This window comes from Dendroctonus ponderosae, unplaced genomic scaffold (assembly GCF_020466585.1).
Source record: "Dendroctonus ponderosae isolate FM_Combo_2020 unplaced genomic scaffold, Dpon_F_20191213v2 Dpon_F_20191213_1, whole genome shotgun sequence".
Classification (NCBI taxonomy): domain Eukaryota; kingdom Metazoa; phylum Arthropoda; class Insecta; order Coleoptera; family Curculionidae; genus Dendroctonus; species Dendroctonus ponderosae.
Genome location: NW_026017110.1, coordinates 12,467,379 through 12,476,098, shown reverse-complemented (window position 1 = coordinate 12,476,098; position 8,720 = coordinate 12,467,379).

Sequence of the window (8,720 nt, the reverse complement as noted above, 5' to 3'; positions counted from 1 at the left end):
TATAGTAAGCTGTTAAAGTTAAAAATATGTTTTTTAATTTGTTGTTTTAACCGATGAGGACGCTCTAATTATAAATATTCGAGTAGAGTTGTTGCTTTGAATGGAACTTGGATTGAGTATTTTTCAGTTATGGGCTTCTTATTCCATTTTGTTCAGCATTTAGATTAACCTTTCCACATGATTTTCTTCGTTCATACTGTTGTGTCCGATAAAACTACCCGTCTTAACTTCACAACCCGGTTCGAAATAAAAAGCTAAAGTTGCTTAACTACTTTAATAAACAGACAAAATCACTCCAAACAAAGGAACTACTGAACTCTACTTTATTTTACAAAAAACAGGCGTGCGTTCTCAACAGAAAGCACCCAATCACACTGCCCATTTTGGCCTTACCCTTCTTTTACGATCCTTAACCTATTGACCCACTAGCGGGAATTTTAAAAGCCAAAAACTATTTACTTGACAGTGGTGGATCATAGAAGGCTCTAACACATACATTCGGTATTGAGCATTCCATGTTCTTGATCTTAGACTTATTGTTCTGTTATTTGCGTGAGTCGTTTAGTTTCATTGGATTAATTTGCTCTTAAGAAGTGCCGGTAGACGGCAGTTTTCTGCTGATTACGTTGCTTTTGAATGTTAGCCATGGAGCGTATTTGGTTCTGTTAGTGATTTATGTATTTATGTTTAGTGAATTTAAGTTTTTTGTTTTAAATCCTAGATATCTTTCTTTGGTTCGGTTATATGAGCAGTCAGCTTTTACTGTTGGACAGTAGTTTTATTTGACCGACAACTCCTATAGAAAATGAAGTTTACGGTTCGAGAGCTTCTTGAGGAATTAATTCAGTATAGGAGATTTCGAGAGTATTGCACCTGAGCTTGCCTCTGAAAAAGAAATCGAAAGTAGATTTTGATTGATATAATAGTGAACTAGACACGTAAAATAAAGGTTTGTGCAACTTCTTAATAAAGTTGGGGAAAACAGCATCAATATTTAACCGGATATAAATCTCAATAATATATTGAAAGACTAGGTAAAGTTTAAATTAATCACCCTACCCATAAGCAGGAGCAAAGGAATATAAGGACCGCACAACTATAAAACTCACGAGTCACTTCCTAAACCTATTTTTTAAGAAGATAAGAGGAAAGCCGGAGAAAAGAGAGGACATACAAGGTGTAAGTAAACACCCTGTATTTCCTTAATACAGGATATTTCCTTAATTTTCTAGGCTTGGCTTGAAAAAATCAAATTAATCAAGTGTGGATATTTAACCGATTATTTGAAAGCAATCACCACAGATTTTGCAAAAAACTAAATTTTTGGTTTTTGTTAGTGCTGTCCGGATTAATACGTTAATGGATGTTTTGAAAAAAATAAAAAATGATGCGCCATTGCTTTTCCATAAAATAAAATTCACGTTTCGATTCTTCATTTAGTTCGAAAGAAAATAGTACAATAATACAATTCAGCGCTTTCAAATAAAAAATAATTCATATTCGTTTAATGAAACAGTATAAAATCGATATACATATGTATATTGAATTAGAAATGTTCGAAGTGTAGTAATCGAGTAGTCGTTCTTGTAGTGTAGTTTTTTTGTACCTAAATCAATTATTATTAATATGGGGACAGTTATACCTTGCCGAAGCAATCATACCGACAAGATAATGGTTAAATATTAATTACGCTACGTTCGATTTGCCGGCTAAAAAGAAATGAAATAAATGGTAATGTCGTAAGTGGTCAATAGAATTGGACAACTGGCTACCCATATCACCAGCTCTTAATCCACTGGACATTTACGTTTGGTGGCATTCAAAAGATCAAGTTAATTCTACTCCAGTTTTAACCATAGATGACTTAACCATTTGTTAATTCTATAATTATAAATAAAAAATCAGTTTTTTCAATTTACCAAGGCTGCAATGAAATGCGACAATCTGCTGCAAAATTCATTACTTAGACATTAACCAGGGATGAGCAACTCGAGGACCCCGTGACGCTTGCGGCCCCAGGAGCGCTTGAACCATAGAACAAGGCTTTTTTTCGTGTCGTCTAAGCTTAGCCTAAGCCTAGCCTAAGCCTAGCCTAAGCCTAGCCTAAGCCTAGCCTAAGCTTAGCCTAAGCCTAGCCTAAGCCTAGCCTAAGGCTAGACTAAGCCTAGCCTAAGCCTAGCCTAAGCCTAGCCTAAGCCTAGCCTAAGCCTAGCCAGCCTAGCCTAAGCCTAGCCTAAGCCTTGCCTAAGCATAGCCTAAGCAACGCTCTAGGCGAAAATTGAGACGCGTACGACGCGCATGAGGCGATCCGATACGCGCGTATATATATTTATTTAGATTCTTTAAGTTCAGAGTCAGATAGTAAAGCGGAAGAGGAAATATTGATTTATTCCTTAGTGGCGAAAAGGTACAAATCACCGAATAATTTTTATTTCTCAAAAAGAAATTCGAATGGACAGTTTAAAGTGATATCCGAATTTCCGGATAGTGTTTTCAACAATTATCTACGAATGAGTAGAATTGAATTTAATGAAGTTCATGAATCGATCAAATTAGCTATTGAAGCATATGGGAGTAATGCCGAAAAGCCGATCGGCAGTGAAGAAAAATTAGCCGTTTTCTTAAAGTAAGTAAAATTGTAGAATAAACATGTTATTTTATATACCGGATAGTTTCTTATCATAAACATAAACCTCTCCGTGGTACAGTGGTTCGTTTTACTGTGCCTTCTTTACGTCGTATTAAGGGTTTTTTTAGTTTTTGCAGCACATTTAAAAAACATTTTATTGACGAAAATAATATATCTAATAAAAAACGTATATTGCTCAAAACTACGTTGCACAAAAATTAATCATTTAAGTTAAATTATTATAATTCGAATTGAAACTTCTAGGTAAAGTTGAAATTGTTTGCTGGTTTTCAGGCCGTTCTTCTGTGTGACGTAATGGGAGTGATGGGAAGCTCATTATGCTTGCTTCTGCCTCGGATACGGTCTGAAAAACTTGGGCTCTGACTCTATGCTGGTAGATGGGGGACATCTGTTTTGTCAGCTGGTACATGGACATGTAAAAGTTATAAAGCGGGTCATCCAATGTGCTGCTTTGTTCCAGTATTTTTTTTCTTTCTTCACTCCGTTTTCTTGCCCTTTCTTCCCGTTGTTGCATACATTTTTTTAACCTTTCATATGGGCCTTGCTTGTGCCTTTTATTCCTAACTACCGGCGTGTAATTAATCACTGGAGGTAAGGATGTTTCTGGGCCCCTGCTGCTTTCCCCATCACTAGCTACACTATCAGTAACATAGAATTCTTCAGAATCAGGTTGTGCGGACCCATCATCTTCACATGTCATTTCCATATCATGTGTTTTCATACTTTGGGATAATGTTTCTGCTACCGACAAAAGTGGAGAATCGTTATCGCTGTCGGTAACTATATTTCCTTCTCGTGGCCAAGTTGTCATAAAAAGTTCCAGAAATGACATCTGCTTCTGAAACCTCCATGGCTTGATCTTCTGAGGAGCAGCCCCACTTCTCAGAGATTTTCGTTTCCGTCGTTCTGCATCTCTATAGCTGCCTCTCAATTTCACCCACATATTTTTTACCTCTTCACCTGAAACAAATACAAATTAAAGCAGCTCTACTTAACTACTTAATTTTCAACACCATTCTTCTAACAAATGTAACTTTGTTTCAGATTCTTAGCCTCAGGAGACAGTTACAAAAGTATCGCTTATATCTATAGAATTTTGGAAATTTGGAATTGGAAAAAAAACTTCCGCAATTTGGAAAAATATGCAACCAATATATTTACCGAAACCTACAACCCAAACTTGGGAATCAGTTGCTTCCCGATTTGAACAAAGATGGCAATTTCCGCACTGCGTTGGAGCAATAGATGGAAAACATATTGTGATAAAAAAAACTGACCAAAGCGGGTCCTCAAATTTTAATTATAAGCATACATTCTCTGTAGTGTCGTTGGAAACAGTTGAAGCAGATTATAAATCTACCACCGTCGACGTTGGAGCTATGGAAAGGTTTAGCGATGGAAGTTTATTCTCCAGCAGTGCGCTAGGAAAGAAAATGATGAAAAATACTTTATTACTTCCTGCACCTTCACTGATTCCGACTATTGCTGATCCGATGCCGTATATTTTTGTGGGGGATGAGGCTTTCCCTTTATCAGAAATTCTTATGAGACCTTATCCAAGAAGAAATGTAACTGGAAATTATGAACATGAAATTTTCAACGCTCGACTTTCTAGAGCAAGACAAACCGTGAAATGTTCTAATGATATTTTGGCTTCACGGTTTCGTGTATTCAGAAGACCTTTCCAAAATAAAGTAGCAACTGTAAGGGACATTGTAAAAACAGCTTGCCTTTTGCATAAATTCTTAAGAACCACACAGCCAGCATTACATGAGGATGTAGAAGGTATTGAAAAATTTCCACAAACTCAGTTACTTCCACTTGGCAGTACTCAGGTTAGGACTTCATCAAATGCATTCAGATCGGGAAAATTTTACTGAGTATTTCTACAATTGGGGAAGAATCGCATTTAGAAATGTTTTCCGGGCTTTGAAGCCGTGGTCTATCGGAATTTCTTCCTGACGTTTCGTCCACAACTGCGGTGGACATTATCAAAGGCGATGAATTCCGAATAAGACTGGTTCAACTACTGTTGTATTTATGCAGCCCGGCTGTGTGAGCTCATGCGTGGGGAGTGGGCAGGCCTTCAAACGTTTTGGTTTGGCGCACACAAATTGTTCTCATGTTTAGAGATCTCAATGGCCTCTCTGGTTAGTCTCGGGTAATACCGTAGAGATTGGTGCAAAATGTCCACTTCGTCGAAACGTATTTGGTGGCCGTCTAGCAGTTCGTGCTCCGCTACTGCTGATTTTTTTGTTTGTCCTAATATGCAACTTCTTTTATGCTCCGTGATCCTAGTGTTTACACTACGTTTTGTGGTGCCGATGTATGCTCTGCCACAACGGCATGGAACTCTGTTGTAGACTCCTGGTGCTGATAAAGGATCCCGTTTGTCTTTGGCCTATCTCAAAGTCTGTTGGATTGTTCGAGTTGGTTTAAAAACTTTTTGACTTTGTGTTTCTCGAGTATCCTGCCGATCCTGTCCGTGACTCCATGTATGTATGGGAGGCAAGCCCAAACCCTTTCCCATGGCAACATCAAACTGTCATGATCGGAAATTACTAACACTGGATACAATTTTTACTCGTTATTGAGTCCATTTTCACTAAATGATATTTGTAATTCTGTAAATAGGCATAAATATAAAGTTACCCATGTTTAATATCATAACATTTTAAATAAAAATTATATGAATCTAGTGACTACCATCCTTCAGCTTTAACTCCTTTGCAATGTCACACCAAATTCGAGTCTTCAATTTGGCTTTCATATGGGTAGTATGTTTTGTATCATACAACTCCTGATGTCCTCTAACTATTTCAATTAACCTCTCTTCTGCCATTGCAAATCAATTGCAAATTATCACTCGTACTATTATTAATATTTGCTCCTCGTTCAAATAATATTAAACATTTAGTAGAATTATGGCCTTAGGTGGCAATATTATGTTACGACTAATTATTTTGCGTCGATTTCCGCTAGCCAGCCCATACGCGCACGAAAAACTCGTCCGGAGGAACGCGGCGTTCTCTATCGCGTCGTGTCCCAATTTATGCAGTTTTATTGATTTCCACTGACCACAGAAAAGCGCGCTGTGCTGTACTGCTTCGCTCGCGCCGTACGCGCCTCAATTTGCGCCTACCCTTAAACATGTTTATGCGGCTCGGCAAGCATTTCTAAAATTGAATTTCTTTTATCGACTTTTTCCAATTAATATATTGCTATAAAATTAATTAATTATTACAATAGTATAATTGGTACAAAGTAATTAATACAATGTGGTGTTCAAATATGCAATATAAATGGGTCGCGTCTGCTTCTAAGATTTTAAGATTTTAACTGGGAATTTTGGTAATTCTTAAGTTTCTTGAGAAAAAAAGGCGTGAGTGCAATATTATTGTCCAAAAGGTAATATTAGAGTTTTTTTATTCGAAATTAGGTTTTCTTACAAATGCTTTTAATGCAAATTTTTAATCCATAATGGCATCTTGGAAAAGCAAACAAAAAAACGGAAGGATGCGGATGAGCACAGGCATTTTCAAGAACAGAAAGAAAATTTAATTATTTTCTCACTTTCGTAAATTTCGACATTAAAAGTATAACAAATCATTACGATACAAAACATGAACGACAATATAAAATCTTTACAGGACAACTCTGTATAGATAAATTTAATAAAATAGAGAAAACTTGGGAAAACTACACTTTTAAAATCAAGCTATTTTTTTTCAAGTACTGCAGTAAAGGCTAGTTTCGTTGTAAAAAACGAATAGTACTGTTCTTTGGTACTTCATGAGAGTTGCGATATTAGCGATACAGCACAACTGACTATATTTTTACTTGGTATTGACACCACATTTAATATTACCGAATAATTATCTGTGTTGAAAAATTTTTCAATTTTATTAGAAATTACTAGAAACTAGAAAGGAAAATCCAATTGCCTCAAAATGAATTTAAGTACACAAGATGCTTTATCGAGCTCACTACGGAAATAGCGCAAAATTTAAATATGGGTAAAAAGACAATAGCTGTGTCTCTCGACTTAGCTAAGGCTTTTGATGCGGTGCCACATGAGAAACTTTTAGAGGTACTTGAACACTATGGTATTCGTGGCACCGCATTGGAAGTTTTTAAGAATTACCTGCTTGATAGAGATCAGTATTTGAAAATAAATAATACGATTAGTGATCCTTTAAAAATAAAAAATGGGGTCCCACAAGGAACTATCTTGGGCCCTATTCTTTTCCTCACTTATATTAATTCTATGTTGAGCATTGATATTAAGGGACATATACTGTCACGCTGATGATACTGTAATGATTTTCTCTGGCAGTAATTGGAACAACTTAAAAAATATTGTAAAACAGGGTTTCAGCAAAGTGCATAATTGGTTAAATAGTTTTAGGTTGTCGCTTAATGTTAAGAAATCAAATTATATTGCCTTTTCACTAACTGAAGCAAACCGTCCGGACTTTGATAAAATATTAGTAGATGAGGATTAAATGTTAGATTTCAAAGGGGTAGAAAATACAAAATACTTAGGTATTATGATTGACAAGCACTTAAAATGGACAAATCATATTGAATATTTAACAACTAAGATCAGAAAATTGATATGTAAGTTTTATATACTGCGAGAGTTCCTAAGTTTTAATCTTATTAAAACAGTGTATAAAGCATTGGTCGAGTCCCTTATTAGATATGGCTTAATAGCTTGGGGAGGTTCTTATGGCTGTAGTTTGGAACCTCTGCTCATAGTTCAGAATTATATACTTAAAGTCATGTTTAAAAAAAACATAATGTATCCGACAAAGTTGTTATACCAGGATGATATATGTTCAAATAACATTTAAACAATGGATACAGTTATTGTCCAAGTTATGTTTCAATGCTGAATTCCTGAAACGGTGCGCCCTTGTTACCGATTCCCGGAAAGGTCCCAAATCAGCCGTGTTTGTCGGGCCACAATTGGGAATCTCAAACACCCCGCTAAGTGGTACTACTGCTCGAATTGCATGGCAAACATGGAAGCCTTGATGCAATTGGTGATTGTTTTCGTTTTCAAGTAACTTAGTTCACTTAACAGAATGCAGTATATACCTAATGTCTACTACAAAGGACATTGTGAAATCAGAAAGGCAACCATTGACTATAGAGTAAACACACAACTGTGCTCGGCTCCTCTTTTCACCATTGAAAGTTTAAGTCCTTGAAGCGACCACCCAACAGAGCCGAGCACAGAGCGTGGGAAATACCCTGTTTCCCTCACCCTGCACTTCTGATTTCCTCCCTACCTCAGTCGACAAAAGTGACCAGAGATGACAGTTTTTCGTTTCACCTCAAGTCGTACACATCGGGAGTGTTTCGCCTCAAAGCAGTACATGTCGCAGACTCTGGAAGAGAAGTGTCTCAAACCCCAACCCGTAATTCTTCACCCTCAAATCAAATCAGTGCTCAAGTGAACTAATTGGAAACAGTTCCCCACTCAATTTCAATTACGCTACTCAGCCCATTTCAAATAACATACTGCCCAGGCCAATTGGAAAAAGTGTCAAAATAAACGTGTCGCCCGTGCAAGTTAGGCAGGCACATACGAAATTGGCAGATTTTATTTACTCCTGCACTGCTCTCAACGATACCCACCAAACACTGGCACCACACATTGGTCCTTCGAATAGTGGAAAATTCCCCCATATACTCGTGTCTGGCATTCCAAATTATTTATACGAGTGAGACGAATACATGTAGGTCCCACGAACTGGATTTGACCAATCTCAGGAAAGTGCCACCCCCAACATTTGGTCATACGAGCCGGATCAGGTTAGTTTACAACTTGATCGCCCCCAACAATATACATAATGTAAAAAGTTTATACATATTCCTTTCTTGTTCATTTATTCATAAAAATAGTAAATTTAAAATTTTTGTACAACATTCCCACTCTACTAGATTAAATAAGAACAAAGCTCTGCAATTACCTCAACCTAAAACCACATTTAATCTAAAATTTATAAATTATATAGGAATTGAGTTTTATAATCTGTTGCCAATGGAAATTAGAAATATT